This window comes from Anoplopoma fimbria, chromosome 2 (genome assembly GCF_027596085.1).
Source record: "Anoplopoma fimbria isolate UVic2021 breed Golden Eagle Sablefish chromosome 2, Afim_UVic_2022, whole genome shotgun sequence".
Taxonomy (NCBI): domain Eukaryota; kingdom Metazoa; phylum Chordata; class Actinopteri; order Perciformes; family Anoplopomatidae; genus Anoplopoma; species Anoplopoma fimbria.
In genome coordinates this window covers 20,614,778-20,633,964 of record NC_072450.1, presented here as the reverse complement: position 1 = coordinate 20,633,964, position 19,187 = coordinate 20,614,778, and positions in this window count along the sequence as shown.

The following is a 19,187-nucleotide window of genomic DNA, read 5'->3' as shown; positions in this document are numbered from 1 at the left end:
GCATTTATCTCTACGGTGTTCTGCCCTGAGACCCCGACGACTGTACATGTCAAATAATGCTGAGTTTAAGATTTTCCAGGTGATTTATACTCTTGTCAAATGGTGATTTAATGTAAATGTACTTTAATGTTTGAGATCAGTATTATATTTTATATATCTCTGTCGAGAAAGCAGACTGAACCCGATGTGTTCAAAGGTAGTAGGCAGAGAGAAACCTACAGTAGATCTGCATGAGAAACAAAAAGCTAACGTATTATTTAAGTGTTAGTTAATCCTTAATGGACTTGTGATGGTAGCACTGTGATATTTAGCCAAATAATGGCAAAATAATGTTGTGATCTCAATATGGTGCTATTGATGGTCCCGTTTCACATTGTCGGTCAATCTGTTTTGATGGTGTGTATTGATGGAAATAGGCTGTGACCTTTTTCCATTGACAAATCTGTCTTTCCCTCGCTGATGCCTGATGATCACCTTCATCCTCATCCTGTTCCCACCAGTCATCCTCACATGAGTGACTCGGGGTGAGGTCCTGTCAGTCCTGTTACCTTTTAGAAGTGACAAGTTGTTTTCATTTTCCTCCACAAACCATCTTTGCCTGAGGAGAATGTCTGATCTGTATTGATGTTGCCAACGCGCTCTGAAGCCGTTCGGTCATACGTAATTTGGCCACTGAAATAAGAAAAAAAAGCTCCTGAGTGGATTCGACTCCGCAGGTGATCGACCCCCCAACACCTGTCTTTGGATGTTAGCGTCAAACACAAAAGTCAATAACAGCTTGTCAGTAAAAACATCTTCGTTTAAGCAAACACGCATTGTAAAATCTTCCTATAAAGAGCACCACATTTATGTTTGTGATTCACAGTCTTAGCTTCACTCCTGCAGCACTGCAGACAAGAGTATTTAGTCTTAAAGGGAAAATGATACCAATATATTGTTGCTATTTGAAAGCATGTAGGAGTAAGAATATCTTACCGTCTCTTGCCCAGTGTTGCCGACTTTCATCAAGAATTTGACTCATGCATTAAACAGAAAGAAATGTCAGATCAGTTTTAATCAGAAAGAAGCTGATTGAAACCTTCCAACATTTACAGTTTGTAGGAGGTGATTAGAAATGTTGTACAAGGCCGTGTATATCTTTTTTTTTAATCTACAGCTGCCGACTTCAAACCAATGAGGATAGCCAAAGCAAAACTGCAAAAATCTCCAATGTGAATCTATCTTTGGCAAAAAAAACTGTGTCTCATTGAAGGACCCTGTTACTCTTTGTAAGTCTTCTCTGTTCCTGAGACACATTCACTTGATTTTATACTTTAAGAATCGCTGTCTTATTTTCCAGTAGAATTTGTGACCGCAACAACGGGCAAGAGAAGGGAAAGGATGTCAGCCATTTTATTCTCAGTAGAGTTGCTTTTACTGGTACTACAGTTCATTTATGTCAAACTTCTATCTATGCAGTTTTATTATCATTTTTAACTCCTACAGGGTTCAAATGTGGTGCCAACCTGAAACCAAAAACCATATGCATTATCAGCCGTGTATATACTTGTTAATGACAAAACAAGCCTCATTTGTATTGTAACCTGCGTTCGATTCGCTGATCGACCAGTTGGATGGAACAAAGGGAGCACAAATCTGTACAGCAAGCCCATGATCACACATCCGCCTGTCAGTCACTGTGTCTGTCTGTCTACCTGTCTGTCTGTCTGTCTTTAAGGGTCCGTCTGCTGAGGTCACTGCCTCTGTCTGCTGTTACTGTTTCTCCCACAGTTTAATTCAGGTCAACATTTATCTCAGAGTATTGTCAGGGATCACTACTGTATGTTTCCACAAAGTTGTGTTTTTACACTCTCTAGACCAAGGTGTTGAACTTATAAATCTGTATACATATCCACATATACAGTGTGTACTGTATGTGTGTGTGTATGTGTGTGTGTGTGTGTGTGTAAAAAGGCAAAATAGACCATTTTAGTGGTTTGTATTGTTTTAGGTTTTCATTGTGCAAAACTGAAGAAAAAAAACAATAACAGTGATAATAAACTAGCTCTAGACATAATAAATCCAGAGACTGTCTTTATTGTGTGTGTGTGTGTGTGTGTGTGTGTGTGTGTGTGTGTGTGTGTGTGTGTGTGTGTGTGTGTGTGTGTGTGTGGGAGGGAGGGTGTTCCTGAGCATTGGGGAATAAAGAAGCGTTATTTACAGCACAGATGTGTTTGCTCGCTTCCTGCAGTCCGCTGAGATGCAGTCGATCAATCTGACGCGGGCTTCTCCTCTCCCTCCCGACTTTAGCGTCCTGTTCTTCTGTTCAGCACGTTAACTCATGGCCTGCTGGACAGACAATGAGTATTGAGTTTGAAGCCCAGAGCTCCGGGTCGATGAAGGTTGGTGCCGGACTTCTAATCACTGTGAATCCCAATGCATGATTGAACTTCAAGACAAAGGGGGAGTCCAATACGGATCAACCTCCCCTCTCTGGTTGTCTCTCTTTTGGTTGAGGCATTTGAGGATAATACCCGTTTATTTTTTTTCATTTTTGGCCATCGTTCCTTTTGGTAATGATCTAGGAATACAGCTACCTCCCTATAAAGAAGTCCAGTGAATAATGAAACATGAGAGTCAGATGATCATACAGGGTTTAAACAAACCTACAGGTTGGCCAAATGTATTAGGAAGAGGAGATGAAGGGTAAAATTATTTGACAAAACAAACTCACTACAAGGTCCATTTAGTACCTATTCTGAAGCTTCGGATCAGACGTTTCACCGATGTGTAAATAAAATTCTGAGCACTTAAAATTAAGATTGAACGTTTTTTCTTAATCTTCGTTAAATGATTGCCCATTTTTTCAGAATAAACATCCATCATCCATCACATCTTATTTCCCAGTTTCCAAGTAATTTGACTTACGGGATGCCTTTGCAGATGTGGCTGCATTCACGGATCACAGATCTCAGCAATTAACTTGCAGAGTGCTCTGTTATCATAATCAATAGAAACGATGGCCAAAGCTATGGATCTGTAGCATCTCCACAACTCCTAAGACACCCACATTTCAAAGCTGACCTCTGTTTCAGTTTAGGACTGTGTTTCTTTTTAGGGGTAATGAAGAAAGCTGTTTCTTAAAAAATCTGATTAAAAAAACTGCTTTTTGTTATATTTCACTGGGTTTACTGTATTATTCTCGACAGACTTCAGCGCTGCATGTTAAGGTTTTCTCTCCTTTCCAATATAGCAACTGTTGCTGCTGTGTAACATTGACCATGTTTGTATATGACCATGCTTTGATGTGTAAATATGTGCATTTGTGTGGGATGAAAGGTGTGTGGAAGATTGCAGTGGCAGAGGGAAGGTGTGTGTGATCATTACAGCTTTCTTTATTTGTGGTTTTATTAAAGAGACAACAGCAGCTCCCCTTTCTTCCCCACTCACAGACACACAAAACAGTCCAGACTGGCCGTGTAAAGCAGTGAAACTCAATCCCCGGCTGGACCACCTCAACTGGGCCCCGGCTCCTCCTGACCCCACAGCGTTTAAAGTGAGTTGAGAAGGGGGGACCCCAGTTTCCCAGAGAGAGCCCAGAGGAGGAGAAGGGGGGCTGCAGCTGTCTCCTGGCTTCTCACACCGCACGCCTTTTAGCAGCTCTAAGGGAGTAGCTAAGAGGGAGGGAGGCCAGAGGTCACACCAGCCAACTTTCATACCCGCCTACCTCTGATGTTCTCTGTTTTTTTTTCCTCTCCGTTTTTACTGTTTCCAGATTTCCCAGCCGTAACACACTTCCCAGGTGACATCTCTGCTCTCACGTCGCAAATAATCAAAACCGTCTTGTCAGCTCCTGTTTCTTTTTGAAGTGCTATCCTCTGTGTGTGTGTGTGTGTGTGTGTGTGTGTGTGTGTGTGTGTGTGTGTGTGTGTGTGTGTGTGTGTGTGCGTGTGTGTGTGTGTGTGTGTGTGTGTGTGTGTGTGACTATTAGATATGTATGTGTGGGCAGTCTTTCCTAAAATATTCAATTATTCACTTACATTTAAAAGTTTTACAAAAGATACAAAAAAAAGTAAATTTAGGTTAAAGTCGTATCATTGAAATCAACTTGAAATTATAATCTTGTTAATTGTATCTAACTTACTTTAAATATGGTCTATGATCAGAATTTCTTTTAGAAATTGCTCTTCATTTATTTACATTCTATAATTGGCGATCCATATAGTGTGTTGTTGCTGGCGAGGCAGAGTATTCACTCAGTGTGTGATTTCTGACCCCAGTGGTTGCTACAAGTATACTTTGAGAACTGTATTATTAAAATCTTCTAGTCTTCAACAGGTGCAATCAATCAGGTCTGAAATTAAACCTGCATTAACTGATTTTTGTTGGCCACTTGGAGGCAGCAGAAACAAGTTGTGAACACAACACTGACCTATTATAATTTGTTTAGGTTAATATGAAAAACTTGTTAACAGTTGCTTTTAAGCACGTCCAGCTGTTACTGAGCATTATGATCATTTGTGGTCGTGTTTCTGGCCACCTACCATTTGTAAGTCCAAATATCCTCTCTCTTTGGACTCTGCTTTTCTTCCTTTGGACTACGGGAACAAAGACGTGAGCTGCTGAGTCTCTCCTCTCGGGTCTGTTTCATGCGAAATGCTGATTAGCATCATAGTTAGGCTAACATTACCGTTTAGTAGCCTGTAACTCATTAGAGGCAGAGTAAGGGCGAGTCTTCCTGAAAACGATGCTGATGAGAATGGTGAGAATGAACCAAAACAGAAAAGTTGTCCGCTGTAAAACACTTAACAATCAGCTGAGAGATACTGAAATTCTCTGTAGAGGTGAGGGAAACAGCAAAGTCTTGTGATAATTCTCTGCGGGTTTGTCACTACAAGCTTTTACATTACATGTGTATTTTGTTTGATTCATGAGAAAGAGAGAGATTTGAAAACGGGAATGCTAATATCAAGCAATCTTATTGGTTCATGGCGTTGGTATGTGGTTATAACCACTTGTGCGATTGGCGTTGTTTAAAAATACAGTATCATTTCTGCCACTTCTCTCTTCCCCATGGCTCCGGTTTAAGATGGAGTGTCATGTGTTGGAGGGTGACTGATGGAGAATGTGGGCATTAACATGCTGAGGCCACAGGAGACGTGGCACTGAAAGCATTAATGGAGTGACTGTTTCTGAAAAAAGGAGGGCTGATGTGATTGCAATGGGTGCCCGGGGAATCGTTCTGCAGGAGCCGACCATGCATGCTGTGTAGCTGCCCTTAAAACACATTTATATGTATTTGAGAGATAAATTGGGTGGCCCTTTCGATGGCAGTAGTGTACGGCTCACACTCACATGAAGAGATATGCAGTCATCATCCATGAGACAGACCCCCCCACACAACAAGTTTCTCTTCATTTGCCACTCAAACACCGCCGGTTAACACATACAGTGCACCCACACGCCCTCAAGAAAGAAATGTGGGGGGGTTAGAGCATGGGGGAAGGAGGAGCGGCAGAGACATGAATCCCCTGTGCGCACGACGGCAGTGGTGTGTGGAGCAGGACAAAGAAAGAATGGAGGGTGGGACAAAGAGAGCGAGGGATGGAGATGTTGAGTGTCTTTGGTGGAAAGAAAGGATTGAAGGATTCTGAAAGTAGCAACAAATGGCAATAGGTGTGAGGATGAAAAAACAAAAAAAAGGGGGAATATGATGCGTGCTGCTTTGAAGTTTAAAAAAAAAATACATTTTCTCACCTCTAGTGGCATCTAGCCGTGCAGATACATGCATAGAGATTCCTGCTGAGGTGAATGGAATTTTATTTTCGGTGCTCGCAGGACTGACGTTATTTTCATTTCCCTTGCCAGCATTTTTTAACATTGGAGCACCATGAATTGTGGGATATTCCCTCAACAAAGTGCTGAATTGCAGTATCAATTAAAGAAAGCCACGAGAGGGCCCTCAGTTACTTTTTGATTTCACATCGGGACAGCCAAGAACATTCTGTCAACAGTTTAGCGAGAGACTATGTCTTTGTAGAAAGTACCCATGAAAAATGATCTGTGACCACTTGATTTTTAATTAAATGTCCCAACTATTATTAGATTGATTGCTATGACATTTGGTTCAAACATTCATGATCCTCAGAGGATGAATTGTAAAAACTTTGGCAAACATTGGGTCAAAATATACAAATATTTTTGGTCCATCACCAGATACCCGAAAACTACATTCCCATCAGCCTCAGCGGTCCGTATTTAGAGCTAATTAGCTAATAATACATACTGTGGTGGAAGCAGAATAAGGAGATTAAATAAAAGCATAACTGCTGAGGTGAGAGAGAAAATATGATTTATGATGTGATTTTTTGAGAGAAAAAAGGAAAGGATGGTGGAAGGTGAGGCAGAGAACGGTTTAAGTTACTGGTCCCGACTTAAGAGATCAGTCACTCGTTCTGCTTTTTCTTCCTCTGCTGGTCTACACTTTATCCTGCTGATTGTTGCCCCAGGCCTGTCCCTCTCCCTTACCCCCAGCCCTCACCTATCTCTAATCCTTACTCAGGAGGAAACCCACTGGGGGATTGTGGTCTGCAAACAGGGCTTTGTTCCAACAAGAAGGGTCAGGGCTTTGTTCCAACACTTGTATCTGGCCTTGAGTAAGCGTTGCTTCATGGCGAATGACATGAAAAAAAGATGGTATTCGTTGTCTCTTTGATTGACTCCAACATTTTACGTATTGATTTTTCAGGGTTTAATCACGCTGCTTTGTGCCAAGGTCGGCTTCCTGTTTCATTGCCCTGAACGGAGTACAGTTGTTGCAGGCAGAGGGTAAACAGCTAATGCAGCAATATATTCTTATCCATCAATGAAGGAAACATGTTATAGTGGACCCCTCCTGCACCCCCCACCCCCCATCCTGTGCTGTCTTTCTCTCCCTTTATCTCCCCTCCTCTCTCTATCTGTTTAATCACACAGAGCCATATGGATGCACAGTGTGTTGTATTAATTAGACCCCAGGGCGTGGCCACACACCGGGGACTGGAGGAGTGACTCTAGCAGTTGCTATGCTGGGAGCAGAAATCTACCTCCCAGCATAAACTGGGAGGAATGATGGAGATACAGAAGGTGAGCTGAAGATGGGTCACATGCAAAAAAAATATTTCTCTAGTACTACCGCTGCTACAATAGAGACTTGTGTTTGTTTAGAGCAACAGATCTGGCCTCAGAGCAGCTGGTTGTTGGCATGCTGGTTGTGGCTGACTGCTGGCAGAGCATCAGAGCAGAAAGTCTCACAAGGGAGGAATGAAACTTATGTTGAACTGATTGTTAAACGATTCAAGGTAGTCATGAGGAATATCACTTGGATGGAAATCAAGTCGACGAACTGAATATGTAAATTGATAAATTAGGAAAGTTAACCAAATTTAGTCCAGATCAATTCGTTTTTACTCTACAGTTGGATGTTTGCCCACTAAAATGAATATATCACGTTCAAATTATCAAATGAGTCTCATTGCAAATATTCTATTTTTATTGTGTTATCATTTGTTTCTCTGGCTACAAGATTGCAAGACTACAAGACTGTTTTATTGATTGTGAGAACATGTTTTGTTTTGATTTGCTTGACTTATTGTAAGTCGCTTTGGATAAAAGCGTCTGCTAAATGACTGTAATGTAATGTAATGTAATGCTTGTTGTTTTTGGATAGCAACTGTTGTTGAATCATGAATTCCACATGCACCTCTCTAAAAGATTTGTAGTTAAATAAGTCAAATAATCAGTTGCACTTATAATCGGTTTTATGGGTCCATAGTTTCCTAATAATTTCCTTGAAAGACACTTAAATAAAAGCTATTGGAAAAACTCTTAGGCCTCCTTTACAGGAATCTTTCAGAAATAATTAGGAGATAATTGAGAGAGCTTTCAATTTGAACGCTTTGAATTAATTATGGTTAATTGTTAAAGTAACTTTCCTTTACCGATGTAATTGCTATTGAGTCATTTCAAGACAGGTCAGATAACCAGGGAAAAACACTTTCTGTTCAGTTGTTACTTGTTACATGCAAGGATGTACAAGCTCTCCAACAAACAAGAGACTAAATTTAGAGGCTGCCTGTTGCTGTAGACCTGAATGCATCACCCAGTGGGACCATCAGCCTTGAAGTTATTGTCTTTTTGTTAGTGTTGTTAAAATGTAACATCATGAATTATATTTATCATTAGCATTCACATTTAGCAAAGCTGACACCTTTGTGTAAACAAAGCCAGAGCACTGTGAGCTTTTTATTCTCCATCAGTTCGCACAATGACACAGAGACAACAGGTGTTTTCAGCCAAATTTAACTGATCTGCCTTTACTACTTAAAGGATGTTTTTCCAAGCACATCAATAATGCTGAACAAAGAAACAGTTCCTGAAGTGTAGAGATTTTTGTTTTTGTCATGTGAATGAGAATTCAGTTTATTACTGTAGGAATTTAACATTGTACTTTGCAGATTATATAAACCTGGCTGCCTGAGCCTCGGAAGGGTTATGGAGTGCAGTCACTGGGGGATAGATGAGGCGAGGGCGTTTTGTGTGTGTGTGTGTGTGTGTGTGTGTGTGTGTGTGTGTGTGTGTGTGTGTGTGTGTGTGTGTGTGTGTGTGTGTGTGTGAGAGAGAGAGAGAGAGAGAGAGAGAGAGAGAGAGAGAACGAAAGAGAGAGAGTTTAAAACAGAGAACAAGAGAAAGAAAAGATGCCTATGTTCAGTTGTGCTTTATCTATCCATCTCTCATCGGACCACTGCAGAAAACGGTGCTAACAAGAAAACAAAGGAATAAAAGTTTACATATTCAGATATGTGCATGTTGTAAAGAAAGAAAAAAAGAAAGACATTGGCAGCGATGTCTGGTTAGCTGACCCTGCTCCTTGTGTGGAAGCAACCTTCTGTATTTGCCAAAACTCTTAAGTGTTGTGAATTCCTGAGTCTCACACGTCTCACCCGCTGAGGGGCCGCAGACCTGGGTGGGCATCAGGTCCAGTTGCTCGGCTGGTGAGGTTGGTCGCTTGAACTAAGGGGCCAGCGCAGGGAGCAGGGGGGCCTAAATGGGGAACTGTTGGGGGTGAGGTCAGCTTAAGGGGTCACAGAGAAAGGGCCAGATACGGGTCAGTGTTTGCCCAGCTGTCCCCTGGGCAGTTGAAAAGGAAGATACTGGATAGAGATGATTGGTGGGTGGAGGTGGGTGTGATGATCCTATTCATGAAGTGTCCTAATTGTGTCCAAAGGTGTCTGAACACAGCCAGGAAGTGATTTAATTCACTTGTAGTATAGCTATGTTTCCTGAAAGCTCTGAATGAAGACCATTAGATATGTTTGAAAGCTCCAAAAGCTAATAAGTGGGCCTTTGAGCTTACATTATTGTGTTATTTCAAATTAAAATTAGCCCCAACGCATTAAGCAACAAGATTAAAATGCTTTTAAATACATACAAAATAAATTAACGATTGATAGGTTAAACTTAAGCTATTTTTGTATGAACATTATCTGTTGTCTGTAGTTTGTCTCATTTTAACTCTGTTGCCTCTGGTTCAACTAAAAGCTTCAATTTATGTACTGTAGTGAGATTAATTGTCTGGATGTGTGTGTATCAACAGTTTTAGCTTGTGGTAACACAATCTGAAGGAGCCAGCGTTGTTTTATTTCTTGGCTCAATATGTGGTCACTAATGTTCACTGCTCTGATATTCTTCTTGCTCCAAACCTCTGCGGTCACTATAATCCTCTCAAAGTTACCCTCCATTAATCTCCTGCCCTCTCAGGAGTCCCGGGAGAGTTCATCTGCGAAATCCTGTGAAACAAGCATCCAACATACAGATCCTTAATCCTCTATCAAATGTGACCACATGTATTAGATTTGCTAGGTTTATATTTAGATATTTTTAGTCGATTGAGCAAACAGTGGAAGCTCTCTATTGATTACTTTAAATTCCTATTTTTCAGATCTTTTTGTAAGGTATCTGCTATGGAAGTGAGGTATAGCATTAGAACTCATAGTTTTTAACCCTCTCAGGTCAAGTCTTAGACCTGAAACTAAAGAAGAAATAAATAATGTCATGTATACAAGGTCTTTGATTTAAGCTTTATGACCGCAAACATACAAATATGAAGCTGCTGAGCTTGTTTTATTGACAACAGAAATATATAAAAATGAGGACTGGCCTGAGGGTCCACTTTAATCCTGTTGATGTACTCCAAGATTGGATCATGTGGAATGATTGCATTGCTCTCAAATTGCATCATCACCCGCAGGATGAAGGATAGTCGTCTTAATGGATGGACCTACTTCTGTGCTGAAACACAGGGCCAATTTCCAAATGTCATGTGATGAAGAGTCAAGAGCGCGGAGGGATGGGTGGGTGGTGGGGTCACAGGTGGAGGTCACCATGGTTGTTGGTTTGTCTTATCAAATCAGTGGGCTGGTGTGGAGGCGAGGTGAAGGTCAAGGTGGTCACTGCTGCTACCCTCACCCACCTCCACCATGTTCCTCTGGTCCTTCTTAACCATTGACAGCTCACTCAATAACCATTACTCTCAACTGGACATGAAGTGGGTGGACCCCGCTGGGCTGCTAATCGCACGATCAATAGGTGACCATAAAATACCATGAGCTCACCAGAGGGATCTATTAGTATAAAGAGTGTAACACTAACTGGATCACAGCTCATAACGATAATAAGAGAGTACAAGAATAACACACACCTCTAGGTTTATATGCTGTTTACTTTATGGTCATTTTTATATGAAATTGAACAAATTTATTATTGTATTTTTTGCGTAAAAATATTTTTTGCATAAAAATATTTTTTACGACTCCATCTTGTTATGAATCTTTGCACCTGACTGGCCTTTGTCCATTTTTTGCAGACATTACGGGGACTCTTTACGATGGCCTTTTCCTTTGTTGTCTCAGCCTAAAGGCTCGGTGCTGTTGGTCTGCATGCTTGGTAATGTATGGAGGATGACACACATGCACACGCACGCTGGGAAACACCAAGATTATCTCAGTCCACAGGAAAGAAAAGCATTGCCACCCGATGGTCATTTGTAGTCACTGCAGCAAAAGTTCACCTCAATTCTACCATAGATAGATAGATAGATATTTTTTTATTTTCGTGTCATGCGCAAAACGTGCCCAACCCTCATGGGTTTACAAGACACCAACAATACAGCCTACACATTTTTCATATTATTTTGAAGCTTTATAAAAGGTACATACAAATAATAAAAACAAAACAAATGAAAAATGCTCTTAGTCAAGTGTCCATAGCCTTTTCCTAATTGTAAGATATTTATTTATAGACATGATTGAGGACTGTTGATATATTTCAGAAGATACTTAAAATGTTGCATTATTTCTGTTCTCTTTCAGACACATAAGTAACGTTATATGTAGGAGAACATATTGTCCATACCGATACAATTTCAACCTTTTTTTTCAATATTTGGTGCAACAACAATGCTTTATGCCCATTCATCTATATTCATTAGTAGTTAACCATTTCAATTGTTTTCTACAAAATGTTTTTCAATGAAGTCAGAAGAAAATAAATAACGTTTTTACCTGCTGTAACTGATTTTTTGACCACTTGAAGGCAGCAGAAACAAGTTGTGAACACATCATTGACATACCATCACCTTTTAAGTTGATGCTATGAACGTGTTAGCAATCAGTTGCTTATTTACAAATCTAGCAGGTACGGAGCAACATTATCATTAATTTGGAGTTGAAGGCAAGTCAAATTTTCACCCTTTTTTTAACTCCTGAGGGAAATACGTGCTCTTTAACTGCTAAATGCTCAATGTCTCTAACTGTGTCCGTCTGCTGTTTGATGCTGAGCAGGTACTGTAGTGTACAGTGTGTGTGTGTGTGTGTGTGTGTGTGTGTGTGTGTGTGTGTGTGTGTGTGTGTGTGTGTGTGTGTGTGTGTGTGTGTGTGTGTGTGTGTGTGTGCGTGTGTGTGTGTACTGGACCCCAGAGGATGTGAGTATACAAGTTGTGTGGACGGTGATTGACTATCTTGCCCAGTATTGCTGACGAGGTTGCAGTTTCTTTACCATGTCAATACAAGTAGACCTGTACTGACTAGATGGACACACACACACACACACACATAGGGGGCTCAGTTGCAACCATAGACTGTTGCAACAACCATAAACCCTCACAGACAATCAGTCATCCAATGCTGCATACTGCTGTGTACAGTAAACCAAGTAGCAACAGGGCTGTCAGAGAGACACTCGCTCTCTTTGCAGTACATATGTCTTTGTCATAACCCCCCTCCAGCTTCTTCTTCAGCAGGTTACACTGTCTCAACAAGCTTTGAGGGGATCAGTTGGGACGTATGTGTCCAGATGCTCCTGCATCCAATCAATATCTGTGGATTTGTCAACATCCCTTGGGGAAAATCCTCGGCGTCCCCCTGCCCCCATCCTGCATCCGCTGACTTAACCTTCTATACCTGTAACCTGTAGACGGCTCTTCAGAGCTGCAACATAAACCGACCCTGTGTTGTTATCGATTTGGTGCTAATGTGGTTTAGACCAATACTGTGACATTGGTTTGGTCCGACACAGCAGTGGTCTCCTGATAGTGGAGCGGCTAAAACTTCAGCATCAGAGATTGGAATTTAGGGTTCATCACCGTGTTATATGATCCTATTTGTTGCATTTGAGCAGCTGCTGCTGATGTTTTATATCGCATCCTAATGTGAAGTGATGGAAACTGAGGAGAAAATGACAGAGTACACCCTTTTTTTGTTCTCTTTATTTCCTTTTTCTAAACCAAACACTAGCTCTAGCGAGAGCAACAGACTGCGAACCCTGGTACCACCAGCCGACGTCTGACTTCCATTGCTCCTAAAATAGTGATATGATGGTAAGGATGGCCTCGTAGCAAGGCTAACGGCGTTAGCACTGTTTTGCACTCATCGGCTCACATTGTCACAGTCTTGGAAAGAGCGCAGGGGTACTCAGCTGGCTGCAATCTGCCACCACAATGTCCCTTTAGCTAAAGATAGTGTAATGGTAAAAAAAAGCCTTGCAAGGTTAAACATCTGTTTCATTGGTCCCTCTCATCCCTGCTTTAACTTGACGCTGGTCAGTTGTGGCCCGAGGAACAAAGTCGAAGACAATTGTTTGAGGAGGCAAAAGCATTTAACTCCTTTTTATGGTGGTACCATGACCAACTGAAGACAACAGGGAAATCAGTGTGAGTGGAGGTCCATAAAGATTGAGCAAGCCATCAAGCCAAGGCCTGCTTTTTTTCCATTAATCTGGTAATTCCTATATGGGCTTTTGTTTTGCATTGAATTGCATTTTCCCTCTTTTTTCTTTCTTTTAGCGAGCTGGACACGTCTAATTACTTCAATACCCAAGAGCCTCAGCTAGTGGCACCATTACCAGAGATAAGAAGCCAGTCAAAGGAATGAGAGCGATAACAAATTCAAAACATTTGATTTGATGAGAATAATTCGACGTCATGTGGTAGTGGAGCGTTTAACTGAATTTTAGGCTTTGATGTTTCTTTCTGAAATGCAACATGGGAGCCATAGATTGTATGGACGCAGGTTTGTACCTTCAGTTTTTTTTTATCAAAGAAGCAGACATTTTCTAAGTTGTTCAGTAACAATGTATTTCCGAAAAAAATAAATGGCACTTTTATTTATGGAATCAAAGGTGCCTGAAATAACTTCTCTTACTTTGCAACTCTATTGTAAAAACAAAAATTAGGAATCATTCTTTTAATTTATATTAGCATGCACACCAATGACGTCCATAATGTTCGAACAAACACAGGACTGTCGTACAAGAAACCGTTGTTTGTGCGCTTTACGAAACTAATAGTAAACGTTGACATTGTGTCACCTAAGTTATTAGTCACGTGAATCGTTAGTCAGTTAAGCTAACAACGACCACACTCTCCTAATCTCAACTCAGTGGTTTTGTTGCCTAAACCTAACTTCTTGTGAAGACTGATGTTTCATTTGAACAGACACTTGGAAACTGAAACGTCGTCCCTGTCACATCCTAAACTAAATCTGGATTGGTACTTAGTAGTCGTAGTTTGAAGCATAGGGCCACTGCACCTATTTGTCTGCTCTCCCTCCTTCTCTGTCACACGCATCTGTTTGGCAACACAAACACACAAGGTACCCTCTCAGTTCCTTTACTGCACTGAAACCTCAGCTGTTGTGAGTAATTACATGATGGCATATACAGACCTGTAAGCATGAATGCAATAAATCACACATACAGTACATTACAGCTGTCTTTGTGTGGGTGGGTGTATGTGTGTGTTCAGGAGTGGTCATGGGTGCATTCAAAAAAGTGGAGCGATTCTCAATAATGAGTATTGTGAATATGTTGAGTTGTGCTACATAGAGCAATTTTCCCTCCCCTCACATCAGTTACAATCATATTGAAGACCTCCACCTTCATTCAAATCAAATAACTTTGAATAATTCATGATGCATAACACTGGCAGAACTGTTCATATGGAGATGGTAATTCAAAGCTTCCTCACTCGACTCTACTTGTTAATTCTCAGCGTGCATAATTGCATATGCTTCCACAACGCAGAACAAAGAGCAGCAGGTCCTGCATCCACATTCAAATGCCCGAAGCAATTATATTTCCCACAAAAATGCAGAATGATTAAAGTAATTTGAGTACAAATAATGTGACAGCAAACTGTACAGGTGATTATTGTGTTCTCATTTAGCACTGTGTTGAAATGCTGTCACACAATTTAAGAAGAGATGAATTCATCTCTGAAGGACCGTGTGTCCCTCAAATCTCAAACTCTCCCTTTGAGCTCACCCTTCCTCTCCTTCTCATCATGTACTGCTGCTTCTTGTTTCTCCGTCCCTCTCTTTCCTTGTCAGACAATGCAATTATGGAAATACGTGGACCGCTTTGGTGAAATTGAATTTGACGTACTGGAGAGGTGAGTTTGTTGTCCGCTGATTTAGATCACATCACTATTCCTCAGGCCTAGGCACAGTTTTCTAACTACCATATCACACAATCCTCCAGCCTCCCAGCTTCAATATGAGAAATATACTAATGTTTGCCACCCCTGTAGTGTTTTTCAAATTAGCATATCAATAGCTGAAGGTGCCATATGTAGTTTCCGGAGAGATAATGCCTGTCAAGCACATGGCAATAAGGCTGAATGAGGGAGTCTTTCCTCTTCTGGCTTTTCACTCAGGTTCTGAATGGAGACACTTAACTTCCAGAGTCAATTCCACGGCTGGAGACGCATCCAGGGATTGTCTGCTGCTGTTCAGGATGTATGAGCATTCATAATTACCTAGTCTTCAATTAGTCTCCATTGCTTCACCGTCGAGCTGTGCATTGATTTGAATATACTTAAGGAATGAAACAAGTGTTTGTGTGTGTGTGTGTGTGTGTCTCTCTCTCTCTCTCTCTCTCTCTCTCTCTCTCTCTCTCTCTCTCTCTCTCTCTCTTCTCTCTCTCTCTCTCTGTGTTTTATTCAATCTCCAAATTCCAATTTTATATTGTTTCATCCCTCTGTCCTAATCATCTCCATCAAGTTTCAACACCACAACTTTGCTTTACCATTTGGGAAATGCTGCCAGGTTGATGCTCAGATTTTTTTTATTTTTTTTGGTACAGGAAGTGATACCTCTTTTTACCACTTGCATGTAAGAATGTGATCAAAGTTTGCATTCTGAGCCCTATGTGTGGACATGTTGGACCAACGAAAAGCATGTAGCTGTTTGAAACATACAGTATATACCTGTTTGGAGCAGGCCGATTGCTTGGCCCTCGGTAATCTCTACAAACAGATTTTGCATTAACATGTGGAATCTGTAGGCAAACGGGACAAGTTTTTTGCATCGGAAGCGTTCTGGTTTCCGTTTGTTATCCAAATAGTATCGACCAATCAAGTTTGAGCAGTATTTGGTTCAATGCAGATGAACAGTCGGAAAAAGAGGAAGAAATGATTTGCCAACATGTAATATCCCACCGGCTATAGTCTGACGATGAATACGATTTTTATTGATTTAAATTACCCTGTAACATGGCTACTTGTAAAACAATTCAGTTGTACTTGTTGTATCTCAATTCCAGTTGCAGTTTTGCATCTCAAGTTGCTTATTGAGATAAATGAGAAGCTCATGGAAGAGTATGTCTTAGCCTTGATATCTGCTGATGGACCGGAACCTCAGAAATACAGCCCTATAAGGTTAATCTGTCATTAGACCGATAAGTGTAAGAGCTGCTTGCAGTGTTTTTGACAAAATCCATGTTATATCCACAGAACCCAGAAGCCCCGCCCACGTGTCTGCATAGATCGCAATCGCTTATTTATTAGTTAGTTTACTAAAATTGGATGTGTTATGTTTCCATATTGCATCAACTTCGATGCTACATATCCTTGGGTCTCCATTTGTGCACCCAACTAGTGTGAAGTAGATCAGATGAGCAGTTCTTCGAGATGTATAAAAGAAAAGACAGACAGATGGAGATTCTTTACTTTATTGTTTGATGTTTAGACATTAAAATTATTGAATCATGTTACTTTTCTAAGTCATTGTACCCAAAATAACTTCCAAAAGGCCCCCAAATGAAATTATTATATTCCTTTATTGATCCCCATGGGGGAAATTCGAGTGTTGCAGCAGCTCAACTACACAGACACAGACAATAAATACACATACTACACAACAAAACAAAGATAGAACAGAAATAAGAATAAAAATAATAATAAAAATAAAAAATGTACAGTATAACTTACTGCATACTTCTATTTCAGAAGAAACTAAATATTGACAAAGAAATGTTACTGGTCACATTGCAGATTCAGTATTTTACTCAAAAATATATAATAATTACAATATGATTAATTATTATTATTATAATGCCTCTCTTTCACTTTTCACCTGAAATAATAATTGGAATGCAGGAATTACTGCGTCATTACAGTTTCAATAGTTTCACTTTTTATAGTAAAAGTAAAAAGGTTTAAATAAAGAAGGTTTTGAGTACTGTTAACAAAAGCTGTTTATATGTCACTTGATTAAGTTTCAATATATTTTCATAAGTGAAAGTAACCGATTAGATTCCCAATATGTGGTCTGTTTACCCAAATAACCTCTCTCTGTAAATTTGCTGAGATCGTCCTTGGAGATGTGAGAGCTGCTACAGGGGGCCTTGATCCTACCCGGCTGTTGTTTGAGCATACTTCAGTGAATCCATGATGTGAGCATTCTACTGTTAAAATGATACTTGGTCGTTCATTTTGTTCTTTGATTTCTAACAAAGCAGAGGGGAGATGCCTTGGCACCATCCCGAGCCCAGTTGAGCAGAGTTATTTGGATGGTAACATAGTGTTATAAACTAGTAAGACAAAAATTGAGTCTGAAGGCATCCGTGCGCGCTGGTTTGATAAAAGGAAGTTAGGAAAAGCTTGGTTGTAATGTAATGCTGTATTTATGTAACGTTAGCAGGCTATATCCAGAAGCCAAAGTGAACAACAGTCAGTGAGCCGATGTAGACATTCTGGATTCAGTCTGCAGAGCCCTGAAGTTAAGCTACAGCTACTACACAGAATGCTGTGTGCATGGTTATTCAAAGTTTATTATTATCAAACATGTCGCATGTCCAAATTGCATCAAATTCAAGACTGCACATCCTTGGAACCCCAGCACTTCACCTGCCCATTGTGAAATAGATCAGATAAGCGGTTCTCAAGATATGCGAAGAACCAACAGACAGAAGGACGGAGCATCTTTACTTTACAGTAAGATTACTTGATATCAAAGCATGTTAAGTAAAGCTAAGCTAATTTGCAGCTGAGCTTCACATGTACCACACAGACATGAGAGTTGGGTTGAATTCTTCTTTTAACTCTCTGCAAAAAATAAAAAGAGTTAAAAGTAAAATAAACGAGCATATTCCCTTATAAGTCAAACTTTTCCTTAAAAACAGAATAATAATGTTGATAAAAAAATGAATTTCCTTGAACTTATTTGCTTTTGCAGTTTAGTATAATATAACTGTTATTGCTAGGGAGACGGCTTGCCATACAAGGCTTTCAAATGGAGAAAAACTGATTTAGTTGTGGGCTTCGCTCGCACATGGTCATAAGCACCATAATTGAAAATGATAAGAGCTTGTGTGTAAAGAAGATGTAAGGAGAGAGCACAGCGTTGAAGGAGCAGAGGGAGGCGTGGCCGTCACGTTGTTATTGTCTGTAGAAGGACTGCTGAAGGTCAAACCATGGCTGAGCAATGGATCTGTTCTCCCCTTTCTCTCTCCCTTCTCTCCCCTCCCCCACTTTAGAGTAATGTCATTCAGTCTCATGCGTCTCTGCCGACGGACTGGCTGTCCCCTCCTGACTTCCATCAAATGGCTTAGCTGCTGCCTATGAACAGTACACCGCTAAGATCAATTCACCTTCTGCCCTTCATCTGAACCACTCAGGAACTAATCAAAGAAGAGGAGGAGCCTCGTCGTCAAGCGCTGCACAGAGTCTGGTATATTTTACGAGGTGCTCAGACCCCCAAGTGCCATTTATCAAATAAAAACATTGGAGAATTTCGTTTGACTTCTCAGAATATGAAATACAAATACATTGACGTCTCTCTTTTAATGAGGTGTCAGGGATATTCAATTCAATGTATGCTGCTTTAACGGCGCGCCAGGGACCAATTACACTGTCACTGTCACAGCCCATCATTCACTCATCTTTTTTCAGCCACATCAAATTCAATCTTACTCTCAGAGGATCTTGATAAAAATGGCCATCAGTGTCAATTTACAAGCTCATTCATTTTAAAACAAGATTTTCTCAGTCATAAAACTGATGAAACATTTATTATCCAATATTACATAAATATGTATGTACTTATATGTGTGTGTGAGTGTGTATAGTGTAACAAATCTTTATTCCTGATGGTATATTCAAGGCCAGCAAAGGTCATTCTATCAGTCTCTAAGGTAATAAAGGAGATCCTTACAAACTGTGGCCTCTGACAATTGGAAATCAATCATGATTAATTGATCAATATGGTCCAGGGAATATAACCTTGTAGTAGAATCAATTGGCCCTGACCACAGACTGAGAAGAAATGACCAAACTAATTTTGGCTCCTTTGACTGCTGAGTTGTAAAACCCTCTTAAAATCAATTAGAAAAATGAA